Source organism: Pongo pygmaeus, chromosome 6 (assembly GCF_028885625.2).
Source record: "Pongo pygmaeus isolate AG05252 chromosome 6, NHGRI_mPonPyg2-v2.0_pri, whole genome shotgun sequence".
NCBI lineage: Eukaryota > Metazoa > Chordata > Mammalia > Primates > Hominidae > Pongo > Pongo pygmaeus.
The window spans coordinates 128688747-128715659 of NC_072379.2; the positions used below are offsets into that span (position 1 = coordinate 128688747).

Sequence of the window (26913 nt, forward strand, 5' to 3'; positions counted from 1 at the left end):
CAGTGTTTCACGCCTGTAATCCCAGCACTTTGGGAGGCTGAGGGGGGCAGATCACCTGAGGTTGGGTATTCGAGACCACCCTGGCCAGCATGGTGAAACCCCCTCTCTACTAAAAATACAAAAATTACCAGGACTGGCTGGGCGCGGTGGCTCACGCCTGTAATCCCAGCACTTTGGGAGGCCGAGGCGGGCAGATCATGAGGTCAGGAAATCGAGACCATCCTGGCTAACACCTTGAAACCCCGTCTCTACTAAAAATACAAAAAAAAAATGAGCCAGGCGTGGTGGCGGGCGCCTGTAGTCCCAGCTACTCGGGAGGCCGAGGCGGGAGAACGGCGTGAACCCGGGAGGTGGAGCTTGCAGTGAGCTGAGATCGTGCCACTGCACTCCAGTCTGGGCGACAGAGTGAGACTCCGTCTCAAAACAAAACAAACACAAAAAATTAGCCAGGTGTGGCAGTGGGCGCCTGTAGTCCCAGCTACTCAGGAGGCTGAGGCAGGAGAATGGCATGAACCTGGGAGGCGGAGGTTGTGGTGAGCCGAGATTGTGCCACTACACTCCAGCCTGGGTGACAGAGCAAGACTCCACCTCAAAAAAAAAAAAAAAAAAAATCTGCTACTATACGCTTGTATACACAAGGCTCATCTGTAGGAGGGTATCTATGAAGCCGTCAATACTGGCTACCTCTAGGAAAGGAATCTGAGCATGAAGGAGTACTGGGGACAGGGGATTTGCTTTTCACTGTGTAATTTTTTGCAACTTTTTGAAAAAAGTACTTTTTTTTTGAGTCTTGCTCTGTCGCCCAGGCTGGCGTGCAGTGGCACGATCTCAGCTCACTGCAACCTCCACCTCCCGTGTTCAAGCAATTCTCCTGCCTCAGCCTCCCAAGTAGCTGGGATTACAGGCATGCACCATCACGCCCAGCTAGTTTTTTTTTGTTTGTTTGTTTTTTTTTTTTTTGAGACAGAGTCTTGCTCTGTCACCCAGGCTGGAGTGCAGTGGCACCATCTCGGCTCACTGCAAGCTCCGCCTCCCTGGCTCAAATGATTCACCTGCCTCAGCCTCCTGAGTAGCTGGGATTACAGGTGCACGCCACCATGCCAGGCTAATTTTTGTATTTTTAGTAGAAACAGGGTTTCGTCATATTAGCCAGGCTGGTCTTGAACTCATGGCCTCAAGTGATTCTCCCACCTTGGCCTCCCAAAGTGCTGAGATTACAGGCATGAGCCACCGAAACTGGCCAGCTGATTTTTTGTTATTGTTGTATTTGTTTTGTAGAGATGGGGTCCCCGAATGTTGCCCAGGCTGGTCTTGAACTCCTGGGCTCAAGCAATCCACTCACCTCAGCCTCCCAAAGTGCTGGGATTACAGGCATAAGCCACTGAGCCTGGCCTCTTTGTGAAATTTTGTACTGTGTTTATATATTACCTATTTAAAAATAGTATTTAAAAATAATGGCTGGGTGGGGTGGCTCATGCCTGTAATCCAAGTGCTTTGGGATGCCATGGTGGAAGAACCACTTGAGCCCAGGAGTTCAAGAACAGCCTGGGCAACAAAGCTAGACTAATCTCTCCAAAAATTTTAAAAATTAGCAGGGCATGGTGGCATGTGCTTAAGGTCCCAGCTACTCAAGAGGCTGAGGCAGGAGGATTGCTTGAGCCCAGGAGGTCAGAGGCTGCAGTGAGCTGTGATCATGCCACTGCAGTCCAGCCTGGGCGACAAAGTGAGACCCTGTCTCAACAACAACAACAAAAGAAATCTAAACAGGCAATCATTTCAGATATTATGACAAAATGATGGTCTAGGCACACACCATCAGTATGTACCATCCGGATGTATGAGAAAGCAACAGTATTTGTCTTAGTCTATTTTGTAAGAGAATACCTGAGACCAGGTAATTTATAAAGAACAGAGATTCATTTTTTTTTTTTTTTTTTTTTTTTGAGATAGAGTCTTACTCTGTTGCCTAGGCTGTAGTGCCATGGCACAATCTCAGCTCATTGCAACCTCTGCTTTCCTGGTTCAAGCGATTCTCCTGCCTCAGCCTCCAAAGTAGCTGGGATCACAGGTGCCCGCCACCACACCCGGCTAATTTTTTGTATTTTTAGCAGAGACAGGGTTTCACCATGTTGGCCAGGCTGGTCTTGAACTCCTGACCTCAGGTGATCCACACGCCTTGTCCTCCCAAAGTGCTGGGATTACAGGCGTGAGCCACCATGCCCAGCTAGGAACAGAGATTCATTTCTTATATTTCTGGAGGCTGGAAAATCCAAGGCTGAGAGGCCTGCATCTGGGCTTCTGGCTGTGTCTGTCATCCCATAACAAGAGGTGGAAGGGCAAAAAAGCATGAGAGAGAAAGAGAAAGAGAGAGAGAGAGAGAGAGAGAGAGAGAAAGCAAGAGAGTACCAAACTTGCTTTTATAATAAACCCACTCCGCTGATAAGGACATTAATCCACACAAAAAGTCAGAGCCCTTGCAAAAGGTCCCACTCTCAACATTGCTGCACTGGGGATTAAGTTTCTGACACACGATCATTGAGGGACACATTCAAACCATAGCAGTATTTTAAACAATATGGTGCCCAGCAAAATAAAAGCTTCAATAATTGAAACAAAATGAAGAGTTTGGAAGTAGAGTTAATGAACATAAATAATTGATGTGAGAGAAAGCACGTTTAAAAGCAAGGAGGTAGGAAAAGTGAATCTCTATCCATCTCTCTCCCTAGGTAACCTCATTCAATTCCACAGGCTTTCAATATTATCTGTGTGCGAATGACTCCCAAATTGGATATATCCACAAGGCCTTGCTCCTGAACACAGGACCCATTTCTATAATTTCCTGCCTGACATTTTCACCTGCTGAGTGATCCTCTTAAACTCACCATATCCTTCCCTCCCCAAATTCCTCCTCTGCCTCCTTTCTCATCTCAGTAGGTGGAATTCTCACTACCTGGTTGCTCAAATAGAAGTCCAGGCTTCACCATCAATTCTTCTTTCTCTCCCCAGCACATCCGCTCCAAAGCAAGCCGGCCCCTCCATTGGCCCATCCTTGCCCAGGCCACCACCTCTCCAGCCTGGATTGTGACACTGCCCTCTGGCTTCCATGCATGCCCTCTATCTCATCTCATCTCATCTCTCCTCTCCTCTCTTCTCCTCTCCTCTCCTCTCCTCTCCTCTCCTCTCCCCTCCCCTCCCCTCCCCTCCCCTCCCCTCCCCTCCCCTCCCCTCCTCTCCCCTCCCCTCCCCTCCTCTCCTCTCCCCTCCTCTCTTCTCCCCTCCTCTCCTCTCCCCTCCTCTCTATTCTTTTATTTTCTTTGATGGAGTCTCACTCTGTCACCCAGGCTGGAGTACACTGGCACTATCTCGGCTCACTGCAACCTCCGCCTCCTGGGTTCAAGCGATTCTCCTGCCTCAGCCTCCCAAGTAGCTGGGATTACAGGCCTACGCCACCGCACATGGCTAATTTTTGTATTTTTAGTAGAGATGGGGTTTTGCCATGTTGGCCAGGTTGGTCTCGAACTCCTGACCTCAGGTGATCCACCTGTCTCGGCCTCCCAAAGTGCCGGGATTACAGGCGTGAGCCACGGCACCCAGCCAATATATTTTCCACACAGCAGCTGGAGATAACATTAAAATATTTCCAGTCAGGCAAGGTACCTCATGCCTGTAATCCCAGCACTTTGGGAAGCCAAGGCAGGAGGATCCTTGAGCCCAGACGTTCAAGAGCAGCCTGGACAACATAGAGAGACCCTGTCTCTATTAAAACAAACTAGCCAGCTGTGGTGGTGCAAGCCTGTAGTCCCACCTACCAGGGAGGCTGAGGTAAGAGGATCACTTGGGCCCAGGAGGTTGAGGCTGCAGTGAGCCATGATCATGCCACTGCACTCCAGCCTGGGTGACAGAGCGAGACACTGTCTCAAAATAAATTTTAAAAATAAAATAAAATGTTTTTCACATCCACTTCCACCTGGCCTGGCTCCCCCACGACTCTTCCGAACCCTGCTCCCATCTGTGGCATTCTGAAGGTTCATTGCCACTGGGTACAAAAACCTTCAGAGATGCAAACAAATAATTTGAAAATCTGCTTTGGGGATGCCTCCCAAAAGCTTAATCAGGCCTATAAGGTTCTGGGCCTTTCCTTGTCATTTCTGTGTATCTGCTAAGGGTGAAGCAGGGGTTAAAAACTATACTTTTGGCCGGGCGTGGTGGCTCAGGCCTATAATCCCAGCACTTTGGGAGGCCAAGCAGGCAGATCACCTGAGGTCAGGAGTTCAAGACCAGCCTGGCCAACATGATGAAACCCTGTCTCTACTAAAAATACAAAAATTAGCCAGGCATGGTGGCAGTGCCTGTAATCCCAGCTACTTGGAGGGCTGAGGCACAAGAATTGCTTGAACCCAGGAGGCGAGGGCTGTGGTGAACCAAGATAATGCTACTGCACTCCAGCCTGAGCGACAGAGTGAGACTCTGTCTCAAAAACAAAAAACAACAACATCAAAAACCTGTAGTCTGTGGCTCACGCCTGTAATCCCAACAGTTTGAGAGGCCGAGAGGGAAGGATGGCTTGAGACCAGGAGTTTGAGACCAGCCTGAGCAACATAGTGAGACCCCGTCTCTAAAAAAAAAAAACAAACCTGCTCTTCGGTCCTTGTTGGGGCTTCAGAATTCAGGTACATTGTAGAATGGGGGTGGGAGGTGCAGGGATGATGACATTTCACCTCTTTCATACTCTAGTGTTATTGCTTTTGAGAAAAAGTCCGGTTGGGCACAGTGGCTCACGCCTGTAATCCCAACACTTTGGGAGGCTGAGGCGGGCAGATTACAAGGTCAGGAGACCATCCTGACCTTGGTCACAAGACCATCCTGGCCAAAATAAGTGAAACCCCGTCTCTACTAAAAATACAAAAATCACCTGGGCGTGGTGGTGTGTGCCTGTAGTCCCAGCCACTCAGGAGGCTGAGTCAGGAGAATTGCTTGAACCCGGGAGGCAGAGGTTGCAGTGAGCTGAGATCACACCACTGCATTCCAGCCTGGCAACACAGTGAGACCCCATCTCAAAAAAAAAAAAAAAAGAAAAAAAGAAAAGAAAAGAAAAAGTCCTGTGAGGCCAGGGCAAAGCTGGCATCAGTAACAAAGACTGAATATTAAAAATAGCTTCATCTCCACACCACCCCACTCCACTGCACAGCCATGTTTAAATGTAAGAAATTCTTTTTAGGCTAGTCTCAGTATCCATTCTTAACACACAGACCATTGTCTGAGAAGAACATTTTCCTAAAAGAATTGAAACAATATACGTTAGAGACACTGATTTTTCTAAACGTAATTGCAATGTTTTGGGAGGCTACCACATTTTTTGAAGATAGATTGGCCAAAACTCAGTTTCATAAATTCTATATGATGGGGTTTTCTTTCTTTCTTTTTTTTTTTTTGAAACGGAATCTCACTCTATTGCCTAGGCTGGAGTGCAGTAGCGCAATCTCGGCTCACTGCGACCTCCGCCTTCCGGGTTCAAGCGATTCTCCTGCCTCAGCCTCCTGAGTAGCTGGGATTACAGGTGCCCGCCACCATGCCCAGCTAATTTTTGTATTTTTAGTAGAGACTGGGTTTCACCATATTGGTCAGGCTGGTCTCGAACTCCTGACCTTGTGATCTGCCCACCTGGGCATCCCAAAGTGCTGGGATTACAGGCATGAGCCACCGTGCCCAGCTGGGTTTTCTTTTTTAAATGAACATGTGCTTTAATGAGTGACATATTTTAAAACCTCATGTCATAAAATATGACTTGAAAATACTGTTCCAATTATAATTAACCTTCATTTTATTTTGTCTAATAAAGTGTTTAATATTTTTCTCCCATCAGGAAAAATAAAATTATTTGCCAGCTGACAAACTAATTAGCTCTTATGCTTTTCTTTTTTATTAAAGTTACTATAAAAGTTAGATCATGATGTCTAACACAATTAATGGCATTATTTCTGACTTTCTTTTTTCTTTTTTTTTTTTCTTTTGAGACAGGGTCTTGCTCTGTTGCCCAGGCTGGAGTGCAGTGGTGTGATCTCAGCTTACTGCAACCTCTGCCTCCCAGGTTCAAGCGATTCTCCCACCTCAGCCTCCTGAGTAGCTGGGACTACAGAGGTGCACCATCATGCCTGTCTAATTTTGTTTTGTATTTTTAGTAGAGATGGGGTTTCACCACATTGCCCAGGCTGGCCTGTCTCGAACTCCTGGACTCTAGTTATCCTCCCATCTTGGCCTCCCAAAGTTCTGGGATTACAGGCATGAGCCACCACACCTGGTCTTGTTTTTTGAGATAGGATCTTGCTCCCAGGCTGGAGTACAGTGGCACAATCACGGCTCACTGCAGCCTCGACCTCCCTGGCTCAAGCTATCCTCCTACCTCAGCCCCTTGACCACAGGTGCACCACACCTATATAATTTTTAATTTTTTGTAGAGTTGGGGGTCTTACTAGGTTGCCCACACTAGCCTCAAACTCCTGGGCTGGAGTGATCCTCCTGCCTCAGCCTCCCAAAGTGTTGGGATTATAGGCGTGAGCCACCAGCCTGGCCCCCTGATTTTCTAATACAAGATTTTTGTTAATTATTCCCCAAAGGGAAACCTAGAGTATGAAACACACTTGAGCACACATTTATTGAAGGAATACTATACCTTCTTCCCATAACCTTCAAGTCATAAATTATTTATCATCTTAGTAACACATTAAATTGCATGGATACACAATAAATAATGAATGTAAGGACAAATTATCCAAAACATGGAAATAAGGCAACAGCATGGCTGTCTTTTCACCCCTGCCACCTTGAAAAAACTTTTTAAGTAGAAATGGGATCCCACTTTATTGCCCAGACTGGTCTGAAACTCCTGGGCTCAAGCAATCCTCCCACCTCAGCCTCCCAAAGTGCTGGGATTGCTGGTGTGAGCCATCGCGTCCGCTGTGGGATTACTCAGTTCTCTAGGAGAAGGTATCTATGTTTGACTGCTTGAGTGCTGCTTAGGGACCACACTCTGTGAAGGTACTTGTGAACTTGCATATGTTTGCTCAGGAGAGATGCAAATTTTTTTTGTTGTGTAGAGAAGGTAACCTCAAAGATTACAGGTGTGTGTGTGTGTGTGTGTGTGTGTGTGTGTGTGTGTGTTTGAGATGGAGTCTTGCTCTGTTGCCCAGGCTGGAGTGCAGTGCCATGATCTTGACTCACTGCAACCTCCACCTCCCAGGCTCAAGCAATTCTCCTGCCTCAGCCTCCCGAGTAGCTGAGGCTACAGGTGTGCACCACCACACTCGGCTAATTTTTGTATTTTTAGTAGAGAAGAGGTTTAACTATGTTGGCCAGGCTGGTCTTGAACTCCTGACTTCAAGTGATCTACCTGCCTCAGCCTTCTGAAGTGCTGGGATTACAGGTGTGAGTCACTGTGCACACCTTAGTTTCCTAACCCTTTGGAATATGCTAGGTTAGGCAGGCAAGATTCCTGTGAGTGAAAAAATAACATGTATAATTTACAGCTACTCAATAAGTCTTAGTTAAGCTTTCTTGGTATACTTGCCGGAAGTTGATGAAGGGAATTAACTTTAGTGATTGAGTAAAAAAAAATTGTTTTGCAAGTCAGGTGGGTTCTACTTCTTAGCTTTCAGCAAATTAGAAGAGAACTGAACAGATTGTCAGCAGACAGATCATTAAAAATCATTTGTGATGATAGATTACGCTATGATTTTGGCTATAATTCAGAAAAAATTCAGGGAATTGATTGAAATTGCTGTATTCAAAGGGGAACACCACACACTGGGGACTGTTGGGGGGTGGGGGGAGGGGGGAGAGATAGCATTAGGAGATATACCTAATGCTAAATGATGAGTTAATGGGTGCAGCACACCAACATGGCACGTGTATACATATGTAACAAACCTGCACGTTGTGCACATGTACCCTAAAACTTAAAGTATAATAATAATAAAATTAAAAAAAAAAAGAAATTGCTGTATTCGAATGCTTTCCATTCCCATCTCCTTATTTATGTGAACAAAGTTTCTCAATGCACACATCTTTAAAAATAAAAAAATAGGCTGGGCGCGATGGCTCATGCCTGTAATCCCAGCACTTTGGGAGGCTGAGGCGGTCAGGAGATCAAGACTATTCTGGCTAACACAGTGAAACCCTGTCTCTACTAAAAATACAAAAAATTAGCTGGGCGTGGTGGCCGGCACCTGTAGTCCCAGCTACTCAGAAGGCTGAGGCAGGAGAATCACTTGAACCCGGGAGTCAGAGGTTGTAATGAGCTGAGATCACGCCACTGCACTCCAGCCTGGGTGACAGAGCAAGACTCCTCAAAAAAACAAACAAACAAAAAATAAATAAAAAATAAATAAGATTAAAATTATTCCTGAATTTTGTCCTATTAAACCATGGATATAAAAACTAATAATAAAACAAACAAACAAAACAAACACCCCAATCCTTTCATTAAGAGAGACATTTCTGTTTTTGTTTTTGTTTTTGTTTTTTTGCGACAGGGTCTCACTCTGTCTCCCAGGCTGGAGTGCAGTGGCGTGATCTTGGCTCGCTGCAACCTCTGCCTCCTGGCTCAAGCAATCCTCCCACCTCAGCCTCCCGAGTAGCTGGGACTACAGGCATGTGCCTCTACACCCGGCTAATTTTTTTGTATTTTAGTAGCGATGGGGTTTCTCCATGTTGGCCAGGCGGTTCTCGAACTCCTGACCTCAAATGATCCACACACCTCGGATCCCAAAGTGCTGGGATTACAGGTGTGAGCCACCATGCCTGGCTCAGAAACATTTCTAATAACATTTTATAACAGATTTATTGAGATATAATTCACATTCCACGACATCCACTCTTTTGAAGCAAACAATTTAGTGATTTTTCGTATACTGTACTCACACAGTCATGCCACTGTGACCACTATCTAATATTAGAACATTTTCATCACCTCAAAAAGAAACCTGTTACCCATTGGCCATCATTTCTCATTCTCCCCTCAGCCCAGTTCCTGACAACCACTCATCTACTTTCTGTCTCTATGGATTTGCCTGTTCTGCACATTTCATATAAATGAAATCATACAAATATGTGGCCTTCTGTGTCTGAATTCTTTCACTTAGCATAATGTCTTCAAGGTCCACCCATGTTGTAGCATGTAGCACTATTTTTTATTCCCTTTAATGGCTGAATAATATTTCATTATATGGGCAAATTTTATTTTATTTATCCATTCATCAGTTGACATTTGGGTTTTTTAATGAGCTATTATGAGTAGTATTGCTATGAACACTAATATACAAGCTTTTGTGTGGATGCATGTTTTCAATTCACCTGGGTATACACATAGGAATGAAGTTTCTGGGTCTCATGGTAACTCTGTTTAACCTTTTGAGAAATTGCCAGACTGCTTGCCAAGGTGACTGCAACATTATACGTTCCCACCAGCAATGTATGAGGATTCCAATTTCTTCACATCCTTATCAACACTTGTTATTGTCCATCTTTTTTATTACAGCCATTCTAATGAATCTTTCTTTTTTTTTTTTTTTTTTGAGACGGAGTTTCACTCTCGTTGCCCAGGCTGGAGTGCAATGGTGAGATCTCGGCTCACTGCAACCTTGGCCTCCAGTATTCAAGCGATTCTCCTGCTTCAGCCTCCCGAGTAACTGGGATTACAGGCATCTGCCACCACGCCTGGCTCATTTTTTGTATTTTCAGTAGAGGCAGGGTTTCACCATGCTGGTCAGACTGGTCTCGAACTCCTGATCTCAGATGATCCACCCGCCTCGGCCTCCCAAAGTGCTGGGATTACAGACATGAGGCACTGTGCCTGGCCTCTAGTGAATCTTATTGTGGTTTTTTGTTTGTTTGTTTAGAGACAGGGTCTCTGTCACCCCAGCTGGAGGCTGGAATGCAGTGGCAGGATCATGGCTCAGTGCAGCCTTGAACTCCTGGGCTCAAGAGATCCTCCCACCTCAGCCTCCCAAGTAGCTGGGACTGCAGTTGTGCACCACCATGACTGACTAATTATTGTGGTTTTGATTTGCATTTCTCTAATGACTAATAATATTGAGGATGTTTTCATATGCTTATTGGCCATTTGTATATCTTCTTTGGAGAAATGTCTCTTCAGATATTCTGCCCATTTAAAAAATTGTGTTATCTTTTATTGTTGAGTTGTACTAGTTGTTTGTATTTTCTGGATATTAGGCCCCTATGTTAGGTATGTGATTTACAAGTATTCTCTCCCATTCTATGGGTTGTCTTTTCACCTTTTTGATAGTGTCCTTAAAGAACAATAGTTTTTAATTTTGATGAAGTTCCAAATTATCTATTTCTTCTATGGTTGCTTATGCTTTTGGTGTCATATTTAAGAACCCATTACCTAATCCAACAAAGATTTACAACTATGTTTTCTTGTAAAAGTTCTACAGTTTATAGTGTTAGCTCTTGCATTTAGGTCTCTGATTCACTTTTGGTTAATTTTTGTATACAATGTGAGATAGGGATCCAACTTCATTTGTTTGCATATGTATAGCCAGTTGTCCCAGCACTGTGTGTTACTTTTTTCAAAAAAGAAAATTGAGAAAGGGTCTCACTCTGTTACCCAGGCTGGAGTGCAGCAGCATGATCGTGGCTCGCTGGAGCCTTGACCTCCCAGGCTCAAGTGATGTTCCCACCTCAGCCTCCTGAGTAGCTGGGTCTACAGGCATGCGCCACCATGCTCGGCTACTTTTTTATTTATTTTATTTATTTATTTTTAGTTTTTGAGACAGAGACTCATTCTGTCGCCCAGGCTGGAGTGCAGTGGTGTGATCTCCAACAGATGTCTTCCAACAGATGAAGAAGGAATATCTTCTTATTAATATTTATTTAGGTCTTCTTTATGCTATTTCAATGATGTTTTATAGTTTCAATGTCATATTTTGCTTTTTTTGTTAAATTTATTCCTAAGTATTTTATTATTTTTCATGTTACTGAACATGGAATTGAGCTAGGCAAAGTAGCTCACACCTGTAATCCCAGCACTTTGGGAGGCTGAGGCAGAAGGATCAGTTGAGCCCAGGAGTTTGAGATTACAGTGAGCTATGATCATGAACCAACTGCACTCCAGCCTGAGTGGCAGAAAGAAACCCTGTCTCTATGAAAAAGAAAAACAAGAGAAAATAGAATTGTTTCCTTAATTTTATTTTTGGTTTGGTCATTTCTAGGATGTAGAAATAAGACAATCGATTTTTGTATACTGATCTTGTATCTTGCAACTTTGCTAAACGTCTTCATTCATTCTAACAGAATTTTTTTTTTTTTTTTGAGACAGTCTTGCTCTGTTGCCCAGGCTGGAGTGCAGTGGCTCAAGCTCAGCTCACTGCAGCCTCTGACCCCTGGTTCCTGTGATCCTCCTGCCTCAGCCTCCTGGGTAGCTGAGATTACAGCTGACCTCCTGACCTCAGGTGATCCACCCAACTCGGCCTCCCAAAGTGCTAGGATTACAGGTGTGAGCCACTCTGCCAGCCCATTCGAACAGATTTTTGATCAATCTATTCCTTAGGACTTTTTATATACAAGACTGTGATCTGCAAATAGAGACAATTTTATTTATTCCTTTCCAATCTGAATGCTTTTTATTTAATTATCTTGCTTAACCTCTGTGGCTAGAACCTCTAGCACAATGTTAGATAGAAGTGATAAGAGCAGCCAGGCACGGTGGCTCACGCTTGTAATCCCAGCACTTTGGGAGGCCGAGGTGGGTGGATCACCTGAGGTCAGGAGTTCGAGACCAGCCTGGCCAACATGGTGAAACCCCGTCTCTGCTAAAAATACGAAAAATTAGCTGGGTGTGCTGGCGGGCACCTGTGATCCCAGCTACTAGGGAGCGTGAGGCAGGAGAATCACTTGAACCTGGGAGGCAGAGGTTGCAGTGAGCTGAGATCAAGCCATTGCATTCCATCCTGGACAATAAGAACAAAACTCCGTCTCAAAAAAAAAAAAAAAGGAAGCAGTAAGAGCAGACATCCTTGTCTTGTTCCTGATGTAGGGGAAAGATTTCAGTCTTTCACCAGTAAGCATTATGCTAGTTGTGAGTTCTTTTGTAGATGCTCTTTACAGGTTGAGAAATTTTCCTTCTATTCTTAGTTTGTCAGGTGTTTTTTTTTTGTTTGTTTGTTTTTTTGTTTTTTTTTTTTTTCAGTATTTATTGATCATTGTTGGGTGTTTCTCGGAGAGGGGGATATGGGAGGGTCATAGGATAATAGTGGAGAGAAGGTCAGGAGATAAACACATGAACAAAGGTCTCTGGTTTTCCTAGGCAGAGGACCCTGCGGCCTTCTGCAGTGTTTGTGTCCCTGGGTACTTGAGATTAGGGAGTGGTGATGACTCTTAAAGAGCATGCTGCCTTCAAGCATCTGTTTAACAAAGCACATCTTGCACCGCCCTTAATCCATTTAACCCTGAGTTGACACAGCACATGTTTCAGAGAGCAGGGGGCTGGGGGAAAGGCCATAGATCAACAGCATCCCAAGGCAGAAGAATTTCTCCTAGTCAGAACAAAATGGAGTCTCGTATGCCCACCTCTTTCTACACAGACACAGCAACAATCTGATCTCTCCTTCCTTTCCCCACACTTCCCCCTCTTCTTTTCAACAAAACCGTCATCGTCCTCATGGCCCACTCCCGATGGTTGCTGTCCTGATGGTCGCTGTTGGGTACACCTCCCAGACGGGGCGGCCGGGCAGAGGCGCTCCTCACTTCCCAGATGGGGCAGCCGGGCAGAGGCGCTCCTCACTTCCTCCCAGCCGGGTGGCAGCCAGGCAGAGGCGCTCCTCACCTCCCAGACAGGGCGGCCGGGCAGAGGCGCTCCTCACTTCCCAGACGGGGCAGCCGGGCAGAGACGCTCCTCACTTCCTCCCAGACGGGGTGGCGGCCAGGCAGAGGCGCTCCTCACCTCCCAGACAGGGCGGCCGGGCAGAGGCGCTCCTCACTTCCCACACTGGGCAGCCGGGCAGAGGCGCTCCTCACCTCCCAGACGGGGTGGCCAGGCAGAGGCGCTCCTCATTTCCCAGACCGGGCGGCCGGGCAGAGGCGCTCCTCACCTCCCAGAAAGGGCGGCCGGGCAGAGGTGCTCCTCACTTCCCAGACGGGGCGGCCGGGCAGAGGCGCTCCTCACCTCCCAGACGGGGTGGCCAGGCAGAGGCGCTCCTCACTTCCTCCCAGATGGGGTGGCGGCCGGGCAGAGGCGCTCCTCACCTCCCAGACGGGGCGGCCGGGCAGAGGTGCTCCTCATCTCCCAGACGGGACAGCCGGGCAGAGGTGCTCCTCACTTCCCAGACGGGGCGGCCGGGCAGAGGCGCTCCTCACTTCCTCCCAGACGGGGTGGCGGCCAGGCAGAGGCGCTCCTCACTTCCCAGATGGGGCAGCCAGGCAGAGGCGCTCCTCACTTCCTCCCAGACGGGGTGGCGGCCAGGCAGAGGCACTCCTCACCTCCCAGACGGGGCGGCCGGGCAGAGGTGCTCCTCATCTCCCAGACGGGACAGCCAGGCAGAGGTGCTCCTCACTTCCTCCCAGACGGGGTAGCAGCCGGGTAGAGGCACTCCTCACTTCCCAGACGGGGCGGCCGGGCAGAGGCGCTCCTCACCTCCCAGACGGGGTGGCCAGGCAGAGGCGCTCCTCACTTCCTCCCAGACGGGGTGGCGGCCGGGCAGAGGCGCTCCTCACCTCCCAGACGGGGCGGCCGGGCAGAGGTGCTCCTCATCTCCCAGACGGGACAGCCGGGCAGAGGTGCTCCTCACTTCCCAGACGGGGCGGTCGGGCAGAGGCGCTCCTCACTTCCTCCCAGACGGGGTGGCGGCCAGGCAGAGGCGCTCCTCACTTCCCAGATGGGGCAGCCAGGCAGAGGCGCTCCTCACTTCCTCCCAGACGGGGTGGCGGCCAGGCAGAGGCGCTCCTCACCTCCCAGACGGGGCGGCCGGGCAGAGGTGCTCCTCATCTCCCAGACGGGACAGCCGGGCAGAGGTGCTCCTCACTTCCTCCCAGACGGGGTGGCAGCCGGGTAGAGGCACTCCTCACTTCCCAGACGGGGCGGCCGGGCAGAGGCGCTCCTCACTTCCCAGACGGGGCGGCCGGGCAGAGGCGCTCCTCACTTCCCAGATGGGGCGGCCGGGCAGAGGCGCTCCTCATTTCCTCCCAGATGGGGTGGCGGCCAGGCAGAGGCGCTCCTCACCTCCCAGACGGGGCGGCCAGGCAGAAGTGCTCCTCATCTCCCAGACGGGGCAGCCGGGCAGAGGTGCTCCTCACTTCCTCCCAGAGGAGGTGGCGGCCGGGCAGAGGCACTCCTCACCTCCCAGACGGGGCGGCTGGGCAGAGGCGCTCCTCACCTCCCAGACAGGGTGGCCAGGCAGAGGTGCTCCTCACTTCCCATATGGGGTGGCGGCCGGGCAGAGGCGCTCCTCCCTTCCCAGATGGGGCAGCCGGGCAGAGGTGCTCCTCACTTCCTCCCAGACAGGGTGGCGGCCAGGCAGAGGCGCTCCTCACCTCCCAGACGGGGCGGCCGGGCAGAGGCGCTCCTCACTTCCTCCCAGACGGGGTGGCGGCGGGGCAGAGGCACTCCTCACCTCCCAGACGGGGTGGCCGGGCAGAGGCGCTCCTCACATCCCAGACGATGGGCGGCCGGGCAGAGACGCTCCTCACATCCCAGACGATGGGCGGCCAGGCAGAGACCCTCCTCACTTCCTAGACAGGGTGGCGGCGGGGCAGAGGCTGTAATCTTAGCAGTTTAAGAGGCCAAGGCAGGAGGCTGGTAGGTGGAGGTTGTAGCGAGCCGAGATCACGCCACTGCACTCCAGCCTGAGCAACATTGAGCATTGAGTGAGCGAGACTCCGTCTGCAATCCCAGCACCTCGGGAGGCCGAGGCAGGCAGATCACTCGAGGCCAGGAGCTGGAGACCAGCCCGGTCAACACGGCGAAACCCTGTCTCCACCAAAAACACAAAAACCATTCAGGCGTGGCGGCGCGTGCCTGCAATCCCAGGCATCCGGCAGGCCAAGGCAGGAGAGTCACAGGAGCCCGAGGCAGGGAGGTTGCAGCAAGCCGAGATCACGGCAGCACAGTCCAGCCTCGGCAACAGAGGGAGACCGAAAAAAGAAGGAGAGGGAGACTGAAGAAAGGGGAGAGGGAGAGGGAGAGGGAGAGGGAGAGGGAGAGGGAGAGGGAGAGGGAGAGGGAGAGGAGGGAGAGGAGGGAGAGGAGGGAGAGGAGGGAGAGGAGGGAGAGGAGGGAGAGGGAGAGGGAGAGGAGGGAGAGGGAGAGGGAGAGGGAGAGCTGTCAGATGTTTTTATCATTAAAGGGTGTTGAACTTTGTCAAATGCTTTTGCTGCATCTATTGAGATGATTATGTGGGTTTTGTCCTTTATTCTAGTAATACAATGTATTACATTAATTGATTTTCACATGTTAAGCCAACCTTGCATTCCTGGGATAAATCCTGCTTGGTCATGGTGTATAATACATTTCACATGTTAGTGGTTTTGGTTTGCCAGTATCTCACTGAGGATTCTTCCACCTATATTCATAGGAGATATTGGTCTGTGGTTCTCTTTTCCTATGATATCTTTGTCTGATTTTGGTATTACAATACTATTAGCCTCATAAAATGAGTTGAAAAGTGCTCCTTTCTCTTCTATCTTTTGGTAAGAGTGTCAAAATTTGGTATTATTTCCTTTTTAAATTTTGGGTAGAGTTCACCAGTGAAACTAACTGTTAGTTATGTCTTAGTTTATGTTAGTTTATGTCTTGCCAGTAATTTCTCAATTTCATCTAAGTTGTCTAATTTGTTGTCTTATGGTTGTTCATAGTATTCCCTTTTCATTGTTTCTTTTTAGTTTAGAGACAGGGTGTCACTGTGTTGCCCAGGCTAGTCTCATACTCCTGGACTCAAGCTATCCTCCTGCCTCAGCCTCCCGAGTAGCTGGAATTACAGGCATGTGCCACTGCATTGAGCTCCATCTTTTTTATTTCTGTAAAATGAGGTTGTAATGTCCCCTCTCTCATTCCTGATTTTCACAATTTTTTTTCTTTTCTCTTTTTCCCTCCTTTAGTTAGTTAGTTTGTATTTTGCTTGGTCAGTCTAGCTAAAGGTTTGTAAAGTTTGTTGAGCTTTTCAAATAGTCAGCTTTTGGTGTGGTTAATTTCCTCTTTTTTTTTTTAATTCTCTATTTCATTAATTTCTGCTCTAATCCTTATTATTTCCTTTCTTCTGTTTGCTGGGGGCTTAGTTTCTTCTTCTTTTCCCAGTGTCTTAAGGCAGAAACTTAAGATTATTGATTTGTGGTTGTTCTTCCTTTTAAATATAGACAGGTACGGCTATAATTTTCCCTATAAATACTATGTTATAGGGAATTCCATACATTTTGGCATGTTGAGTTTTTGTGTTCATTCATCTTGAAGTATTTCCTAATTTCCCTTGTGGTCTATTTTTTGACCTATTGATTACTTATGAGTATATGTTTAATTTCCACATATTTTTGAATTTTCCTAATTTCTTTCTGTTATTAATTTCAAATTTCACTCCATTATGAACAGAAAACATCCTTGGTACAACTTCATTCCTTGTAAATGTATTGATGCTAGTTTTGTGGCCTAACATATAATCTATCCTAGAGAATGTTCCATGTGCATTTGAGAAGAATGTGTATTCTCTTGTTGTTGGGTGGAGTGTTCTACAGATGTCAGTTAGGTCTAGTTGGTTTATAGTGTTGTTCAAGTCTTCTGCTTCCATACGGATCTTCTGCCTATCTACATATTTAGTTCTGTTATTAGTTCTATGTATTATTAAAAGTGGGATATTAAAGTCTCCAACTATATTGTGAATTGTCTATTTTTCCCTTCAATTCTGTTTTCTGCTTCATATATTCTGCAGCTCTGTTTTTAGGTACATGTTTATCATTGTTATATTTTTCTGATGGATTGACCTTTTTATCATCATACAATGTCCCTCATTACTTCTAGTGACATATTTTGTTTGTTTGTTTTGAGACAGAGTCTTGCTCATTGCCCAGGCTGGAGTGCAATGGCACAATCTCAGCTCCCTGCAACCTCTGCCTCCCAGGTTCAAGCGATTCTCCTGCCTCAGCCTCCCGAGTAGCTAGGATTACAGGCGCCAGCCACCATGCCTGGCTAATTTTTATATTTTTAGTAGAGATGGGATTTCATCTGTTGGCCAGGCTGGTCTCAAACTCCTGGCCTCAAGTGATCTGCCGCCTTGGCCTCCCAAAGTGTTGGGATTACAGGCATGAGCCACTGCGCCCGGCCATATTTTGTTTGAAAGTCTATTTTGTCTGATATTAGTAAACTCACTGCAGCTTTCTTATGGTTACCATTTGTATCATTTTCCATTAAAATGTTTTCAACCGATTTGTATGCTTAAATCTAAAATATGTCTCCCATAAATAGCATATAGTTGAATCTTGCTCTATTCATATTTTTGAAGCTGATTAAGGCCAGGCATGGTGGCATACACCTGTAATCCCAGCACTTTGGGAGGCCGAGGCAGGTGGATCACCTGAGGAGTTCCAGACCAGTCTGGCCAACAAGGTAAAACCCCGTCTCTACTAAAAATACAAGTTAGCCGGGCGTGGTGGTGTACTCGGGTGGCTGAGGCAGGAGAATCGCTTAAACCTGGGAGACAGAGGTTGCAGTGAGCTGAGATCATGCCACTGCACTCCAGCCTGGGCAACAAGATCAAAACTCGGTCTCAAAATTAATTAATTAATTAATTAATTACAAAAATAAGGCTGGGCACGGTGGCTCACGCCTGTAATCCCAGCACTTTGGGAGGCCGAGGCAGGTGGATAACGAGGTCAGGAGATTGAAACCATCCTGGATAACATGGTGAAACCCCGTCTCTACTAAAAATACAAAAAATTAGCTGGGCGTGGTGGCAGGTGCCTGTAGTCCCAGCTACTTGGGAGGCTGAGGCAGGAGAATGGTGTGAACCTGGGAGGCGGAGCTTGCAGTGAGCCAAGATGGCACTACTGCACTCCAGCCTGGGCAACAGAGCAAGACTCCATCTCAAAAAATAATAATAATAAATAAAATAAATAAATAAATAAAATAAATAAAAATAAAGCTGATTAGAAGCTGCGTGCATGGGTGAGCTTGTCAACTGGTGACCACCAATTGTAATCTGATTCGGCCATTTCACTGGGAAACTCCTAATGTTAGTATCTTTGGGTCCTTCCTCTTGAGTTGGTCTGAGTACTTACAGAGGAGCCCTTCCATTTCCTACCTGAATGCAATAAGCCTTGCTCCCAGGCTTGTGGGAGATGAGTTAGGGAGGGAGACTGTGATACCATTCCGCACGTTAACTGCCACTTCAAACCTAGATTTTGGGTATGGTAATTTCCCCTCAGCTGTGTTCATATCCCCTCCTAGCAGAATCCTCTAGTCTTCTGCTCAGCTGGGAACGGGTCAGTAACCTGGGTACACAGAAGTGAGGAGGAGCTCTAGATCCCCAAAATGTCTTAAGCTTTCTTTCTTTTTTTTTTTTTTTTTTTTTGAGGCGGGGTCTCACTCTGTTACCCAGGCTGGTATGCAGTGGCATCATCACAGCTCACTGCAGCCTCAACCTCCCCAGGCTCAGGTGATTCTCCCACCTCAGGCTCCCAAGTAGCTGGGACTACGGCCGTATGCCACCACACCTGGCTAATTTCTTTGTAGAGATGGGGTTTCACCATGTTGCCCAGGCTGGTCTCCAACTCCTGGCCTCAAGTGATCTGCCCACCTCAGCTTCCTAAAGTGCTAGGATGACAGTCATGAGCCACCGCACCTGCTGTCTTAAGCTTTCAACTTGACCTCCTGTTACAGTCCTTCGTTTACCCCTCACTGATCAGAGGAACCTGGAACCACTGATCTTTGGGGTGGCAGTTTGCAGTGTTTTGTTTTTAATCTATTAAGTTAGTTACTACATGTACACCTGTTTTCCAGTTTTCAATGGGTTGTTTGTTTGTTTTAGAGACAAGGTCTCACTGTCCCCCAGGCTGGAGTGCAGTGGCGCAATCATAGCTCACGGTGACCTGGAACTCCTGGGCTCCAACAACAAGAATCTTTTTGTTGTTGTGCTATTGTTGGTTTGCCAATGTCTACTCTTCCTTACTTTTTGTGTCTGTGGGTTATGTGCCTTGCCCACTTTTGTAACCCTCTACTGTCATTTTAGTGGGGTTTTGGTGTCGGAGGAGTGAGATTAACCTGTATGGTCAATCGGCCATCTTTTTTTTTTTTTTTTTGAGACACAGTTTTACTCTGTCAGCAGGCTGGAGTGCAGAGGCGCGATCTGAACTCACTGCAACCTCACCTCCTGGGTTCAAGCGATTCTCCTGCCTCAGCCTCCTGAGTAGCTGGGATTACAGGCACCTGCCACCATGCCTGGCTAATTGTTGTATTATTACTAGAAACAGGGTTTTGCCATGTTGGCCAGGCTGGTCTCCAACTCCTGGCCTCAAGTGATCCACCTCTCCTGGCCTTCCAAAGTGCTGGGATTACAGGCATGAGCCACCACACCTGGCCACTGGCCATCTTTAATTGAAGGCCACCTTCTTCTATTTAAAGCTTTGGTTTAGATTTATTCTTTTATCTGCACTTTTGGAAGTCTCTCTTCCTAAGGGTCAAGATACCGCTTTTCCCATTTTGGCTACTGCTGACTCTAAGAGGACATGGTAAGCTTGGGCTCATAACTGCACCTTTCTGTTCCTCACCTGAATACTAAAGATGTGTATTAGTCAGGATTATTGATTGCAAATGACAGGAAGGAGCTTGATGTTTTCCCCTGAAGGAGAAGTCCAGGGAGGTTCTCAGGCAGGCTCTCCACAACCTGGCTCTAGTCTCACCAGCTCTGAGCTTTGCAGCCCCAGAGGGAAGAGGCTCTTCACTTTCCCAGTGGTTTCAACAGAAGCCCCAGTCATGTGCTCCTCTCTGAACTGAGTAGGGGACTTGACTGGCTGGCTGGGTCAGAGGGCCCCACCACTGCGGGGAGGGGGAGTTTTGGAGTTAGCTTCCAAAAACCACTTGGATGAGGTGAGGGAGGCAGGGTTGTTCCCTCAAATAGCATTGCAGTACTGATACCAGAAGAAGGGGGAACGGATGCTGGGTAGGCAGAAATAACAGGTGTCCACTGCAGGGTGATCATACCAGCCTCACGGCCTTGCTGTAAGTTAAACCCTTTAGCCGGGTGCCTGAAACATTAAAACACTAGCTGCTGTTGCTGTTGTTACGACTGTCACTGTTAACAGGGAGACTTTGTGGCTCGCCTTTTTATCCTGAACAACACATTCTTTTGCTAGGGCCAGAAACAGGCACAGAGCCTGTTTCCCTCGGCCCCCTGGCCATGCAGTTGGCAGCGAGGCTCAGCAAAGCCTCCTGATCCCATGCTCTTCTCTCAGATGGGTTTCCTCTCCTTATCATTCTCCAGTTCATCCCTGCCTCCTCCTCCAGGTGTCACACCTTGGCCTCACCCTTCTCACTGAAAGAACCCACATGTACTTTGCCACGTACTTAGCTGCTATCTTCGAGTGACTACTTGGAGTGTGGGTGTTGTTGCTTTGTGATGGTTGCTCAAATAAATTATAAACTGCTTGGGACTGGGGCCAGGGTCCTACATGCCTCCAGCTAAACCCCTTTCTCCAAGGCCTAGAATGCAAACCTGGCCACACACAGGATCCAGTAAGTCCCAGTCAATTGAGGGGTCTAGCTGGTGGCAAGGCCTGGAGGGAGGACATCAGATCATGGGGCATTTGGTCCATCTCTGCCAGTTAAGGACTGGGGTCCGCTGCTAGTCACTGTGACAGAGCCTGTTCTATATGTTGGTAAAGCCAACCTCTCCTATTCCTTAGTAATATTAATAGAATCCTGGTTTTTTAGAATTGCAAAATTTCAAATATAGACCTTAAGACTTTTACTAAAAACAGACTAAAGGCCGGGTGCAATGGCTCATGCCTATAATCTCAGCACTTTGGGAAGCTGAGGCGGGTGGATCACTAGAGGTCAGGAGTTTAGACCAGCCTGGCCAACATGGTGAAACCCTTCTCTACTAAACCATTCTCTAGTAAAAATACAAAAAAAAAAAAAAAAAAAAAAATAGCTGGGTAGAGTGGTACACATCTGTACTCCCAGCTACTCGGGAGGCTGAGGCAGGAGAATCGCTTGAACCCAGGAGACGGAGGTTGCAGTGAGCCAAGATTGTGCCATTGCACTCCAGCCTAGGCAACAGAGCGAGACTTCATCTCAAAAACCAACAAACATAAAAACAGACTAAAGAAACTTTTATTATGAAAAATGTATAACCTATTTAAAAGAGAGAATGGTATAAAGAATGGCCACATAGCCGTCATTCAGCTTTAACACATGGCTAACCTTGTTTCTTCTATTACATTCCCACCCCATTATTGGATTATTCTGAAACAAATCTGGACATATAATTTCATCCATAAATTCAGTAAGTATTTCCAACAGGTAATTTTTGAACATATACACTAGTAAATATATACATATGCACAATATCATATAAAACACAATACCTTTATCACAAAACACAATACCTTTATCACCTATAAAAAAATAATCACCAGGTGTGGCGGCTCACACCTGTAATCCCAACACTTTGGGAGGCCAAGGCAGGAGGATGGCTTGAGCTCAGGAGTTTGAGACCAGTCTGGGCAACAGGGTGAGACCTCACATCTAAAAAAACCCCAAATAATTACCTGGGCATGGTGGCGTGCGCCTGTGGTCCCAGTTACTTGGGAGGCTGAGGTGGGAGGATCACTTGAGCCCCAGAGATTGAGGCTGCAGTGAGCTATGGTTGTACCACTGCACTCCAGTCTGGGCAATGGAGGAAGATCCTTTCTAAAAAAAAAAATCTTAATTTATTCATATCATACTACTTATTGTTTAAATTTCCCCAATTGTCTCAGAATTTTTTAAAGAGCTGACTTGTTCCAATAGGTTCCAAAAATGCAAGGTCCACGTTACACTAGAACCCTAATTTTATTCAAGGGGGCAATGTACCCAGGTGAAGAAGTATATTTCCCAACTTCCCCGAAGCAGGGTGTGGGCCTGTGGCTCAGTTTGGCCCAAGAGGTTTAAGTGGAAGCGTGGAGGAGGCTTCCAAGACTCCTTAAAAGGAACTGTCAGGCCGGGTGTGGTGGCTCACGCCTGTAATCCCAGTACTTTTGGTTGGAGGCCGAGGTGGGTGGATCACTTGAGATCAGGATTTCAAGACCAGCCTGGCCAACATGGTGAAACCCCATCTCTACTAAACATACAAAAATTAGCTGAGTGTGGTGGTGGGCGCCTGTAATCCCAGCTACTCTGGAGGCTGAGGCTGGAGAATTGCTTGAACCTGGGAGGTGGAGGTTGCAGTGAGCCAAGATCACACCACTGCACTCCAGCTTGGATGACAGAGCGAGACCCTGTCTCAAAAAAAAAAAAAAAAAAAAAAAAAGGAGCTGTCGGCTGAGAGATGAGCACCTTTTCTCTGGAGCTCCAGCCACTGTATTGAACCATGAAGTGGCCTTCCAAATGGAAGTCAAAGCTAGAATGACAGACAGAAAGAATAGGAAACGAATTTCCCATTCCATTGTTATTTCCAGTCTTTATTATAGAATCATTTAAGATTAGGTTTAGTTGTAATAAGTAGAAAATTAAAAAATTTATAGCAGTGCCTTAAATATGCTACAAATTATTATTATTATTATTTTGAGACAGGGTCACGTTCTGCAGCCCAGACTGGAGTGTAATGTCACAATCTTGGCTCACTGCAGCCTTAACCTCCTGGGCTCAAGTGGCCCTCACACCTTAGCCTCTCTTGTGGTTGGGACCACATACATGTGCCATCACACTGGGCTAATTTTTACATTTTTTTGTAGAGACGGGTCTCCCTATGTTGCTCAAGCTGGTCTGGAACTCCTGGGCTCAAGTGATCCTCCTGCCTTGGCCTCCTAAAGTGTTGGGATTACAGGCGTGAGCCACTGTGCCCGGCCTGTTTTTCTATCTCACATAAAACTAGTTAAGAGATAAGCAGTATGGGGAAAATACAGTGGTTCCAAAAAACCAGACTATTAGGTATCTATTGCTGCATAATGGATTACACCCAAAACTTAGAAGCTTAAAGCAGCAAATCCGCATTCCCATCTATTTCCCAGTTTCCGAGGGTCAGGAGCCCGGGAAGCTGCGCCCAGGCTGCTGCGGCTCAGGATCGCTGATGAGGCCTGCCGCAGCCATTCTCAGCTGCACCGGGTCCAGGCATCCACAGCCGGCTCACGCGCTGTTGGTCGCCAAGCCTCAGCTCTTGCTGGCTGTTGGTTCAGGGCTTCGGTTCCCAGCCAGGTGGGGCTCTCCAAAGGAGAGGGCAGCTCAAAACAACCCGCTGGCTTCCCCCAGAGCAAGTGATAGCAGACAGGAAGAGGGAGCTAGAGAGAGCCCTGAAGGTGGACGTCGCAGTCTTCACTCAATCAATCTCCGCAGGGAACGCCCTGCAGGCCCAGGTATCCTTCCTGTCCCTTCCTCCTGCCCCTGTGCTCCAGGTCCCCCAGGCTCCAGCCCTGCAGCCCGAGCCCCACCCACTATCCTCGCCTCCCGCCCTGCCGCTCGGCCCTCCCGCTTCGGGTCTCTCCCTTTCTCTCCCTTTCCCTCTCTCTGTATCCTTTACTTTGGGCCTCTGATGCCTGACCTGGCCCGAAGCCAGCACTCCACCATCCCACCCCCTTCCCACAGTGCCCCCCGGCCACGTGCTCCCAGGCCAGCCAGAACGCTGACTCCTCCCCCTGAGTCCACTCCCCGCTCCCCGCTTCCCGCACAGCCCGAGCCACGCCCTACCCGGGTGCCCTCCCTTTACCCAGCTCCTTCCCGTCCAGCCGGGTCCTGATCCAGCCCCCTACTCCAGGATGCCCCCTCCTAGCGGTGTGTGAGGTTTTCATGACCCTTCTTCCTCCTTTCCCGACAGATCAGCGGGGGAGGTGGGCTGAGCCGCCCCCTCGTCGTCACCCCTGCCTTGGCCGCCCCGCCCTGCTGGGAGGGTTTGGTGGCAGTGGCTGGCACTGCGGCAGTGCCCATGTCAGCTCTGGCGCCTCTACCGAACTCCCTGTTTTGGGGGCTCTTTCCCTACAAGGGTCACGTCGATGAGGAATCTACGTCCCTCCCTGCCCAGTTCCCACCTCTCAGGTGGGGCAGATGCCAGAGGCCTCCCGGGTCCACGCCCGCGGGCCGCTTGGACCGCCCTGCCCCAGCCAACCCCGCCCCACCCAGACTCCCGCCCGCGAGCTGGTGCCGAAGCACGAAGCACGTGCGCCCCCTGGTGGCCGTGGCGGGGACTGCCGCGCGGACTCCGCAGCCCGCCCCGCCCAATCCCACCCGCTCCGCCCTTCTCGCCCCTGCCTGCTCACCTGCTGGGCTGCACTGTCCACGCCTCAAGCCCGGGCAGCTCCAGTTCTGCGGAGGACAGGTGTAACCCACAGAGTAAGATTCCCTTACCCGGGCCTGCTAGGCTCCGGCCCACGAGGCAGGGCTGGCGGCGTTCTCACGTCCTGGAAGTCAAGGCCCCAAGGGGACCGAGGCGCTGCCCAGGCTCCCCTGACTGCCAGCTCCGACCTGGCCACCCAGTCCGCCCCCAGGGACCGGACTGGGTGCGCCGTCCACCCTTCCAGTCCCTGGAACATTCTCTGCGGATTGGGAGGTTCTGGGTTCTGCCCTAGATTCCTAAGCAAAGTTGCTCCTTTGCTCTTGTCACTTGCCTGCTTCGTGGTTTTTGTTTTTTGTTTTTGAGACGGAGTCTCGCTTTGTCGCCCAGCCTGGAGTGCTGTGGCGCGATCTCGGCTCACTGCAACCTCTACCTCCCCAGGTTCAGGCGATTCTCCTGACTCACCCTAGCTGGGATTACAGATGTGTGCAACCATGCCCGCCTAAGTTTTGTATTTTTAGCAGAGACGAAGTTTCACCATGTTGGCCAGGCTGGTCTCGAACTCCTGACCTCAAGTGATCCAACTGCCTCGGCCTCCCAAAGTGCTGGGATTATAGGCGTGAGCCACCGCGCCAGGCCTGCTTCTCTAAAGATCCCTGCAGCACGGAGAGGCTGCTAGGGCCCGTGCTTCTGAATAGGTAGCCAGCTGTGGCTATTGATTATCAAATTTTTCGTGGTATATAATTTTAATTTTTAATTTTAAAACGAGTGTAAATTGTTCTGCAAAGCAACTTTGTTTTATAGGACTATGTGGCACTTTAAATATTGAAAGTGTAGCGTCCAAATTGAGATGTGCTTTGTGAAATACCCCCTGGATTTCAGTTAGCACAAAAATAAAGAATCCAAACTATCTCATTCCTTTACTGTGAATTACATGCTGAAATTTTTGTTTGTTTTTTGAGACAGAGTCTCACTCTATTGCCCAGGCTGGAGTGCAGTGGTGTCATCTCGGCTCACTGCAACTTCTGCCTCCCAGGTTCAACTGGTTCTCCTGCCTCAGCCCCCCAAGTAGCTGAAATTACAGGTACCTGCCACCATGCCCAGCTAATTTTTGTATTTTTAGCAGAGTCAGGGTTTCACCATGTTGGCCAGGATGGTCTCGATCTCCTGACCTCAGGTGATCCACCCGCCTCGGCCTCCCAAAGTGCTGGGATTCAGGAGTGAGCCACGGCGCCTGGCCTCACACTGAAATATTTTTGATATATTGAGTTAAATGAAACATTTAACCTTTTTAAAAAAGCGGCTATTAGAATGTTTTTAATCATAATGTAGATCACATTCTATTTCTATATTTCTGCACTAGGAAGTGGGTTTGAGTTAAATCTAGTTTTATTTTCTGACCCTACTGCAGGCACCGGAGGTTGGGGACACCATTGTCAATGGAAATGGGGATGTGTATGGGGAAAGGTCCTGATCCTCAGAGACCACGCCCATAGAGTGAGCCCTGGGCAGGAGGTCAGCCAGGGAGCATCTCATAGGGCCCCGGCGGCATGAGGTTCACACAGACATAGGTACCCACAGCCCCAGCGGGCATTGGGGGCAGGCACTGAGCTTGGCACAGCATGATTCTTGGAAAGAACACGTATGGATGGCCCTGAAGACCCAGGTTCTAGCATGGTTATGCCACTGTGTGACTAAGCCACTTGGCACAGCACAAGCAGTTAATGTCCTGGTCTACTTACCAAAGGGCTCTCTGCAGTGAGTGAGGCTCGCGAGGGGAAGCCCTCTTCAGCCCTGCCCATGGTGGTCCTCTCTGGAGGAGGGCATGTTTCTGGAATCCTGATTTGTTACCAGCACATAATTTTCAAATTGGCAGAAATGCATCGTTTAGCCGGGTGCAGTGGCTCATGAGAGCATTCTTATTTTTGTGCTAACTCTGAAATCCAGAGGGTATTTCACAAAGCACATTTCAATTTGGATGCTACATTTTCAACATTTAAAGTGACACGTAGTCCTACAAAACAGTTGTTTTGAAGAACAATTTACACTCGTTTTAAAATTTAATCCCAGTACTTTAGGAGGCCAATGTGGGCAGATCGCTTGAGCCTAGAAGTTCAAGATCAGCCGTGGGCAACATGGCAAAACCCATCTGTATAAAAAATACAAACATTAGCCGGACGTGGTGGCTTGTGACTGTAGTCCCAGCTACTCAAGAGGCTGAGGTGGGAGTATCAATTGAGACTGCAGTGAGCCATGATTATGCCACTGCACTGCAGCCTGGGCAACAGAGTGGGATCCTGTTTCAAAAAAAAAAAAAAGAAAAAGAAAAAAAGAAATGCATCTTTTAAAAGCCTTGTCCTACGCAAGTGAACACACATGAGTGGCGTGCAGCAGGCCCTGATGTGCTGCTTACAGAACTGAGGAAAGTGGAGGCGAGGCTGCCCATGAGGAGGCTGAA

General features: G+C 48.3%; 1 long non-coding RNA gene across 1 annotated transcript; it reads right to left on the bottom strand.

The window, feature by feature from the left end:
* Nucleotides 1-14760: 14760 nt before the first annotated feature.
* On the bottom strand, nucleotides 14761-23995 carry LOC134739834 (uncharacterized). The gene is made up of 3 exons (XR_010126863.1): nucleotides 23876-23995; nucleotides 21763-21904; nucleotides 14761-15167 (listed from the first exon to the last, which is right to left on the bottom strand). It is a non-coding gene; the product is annotated as an uncharacterized LOC134739834 (long non-coding RNA).
* Between the last annotated feature and the right edge of the window lie 2918 nt (nucleotides 23996-26913).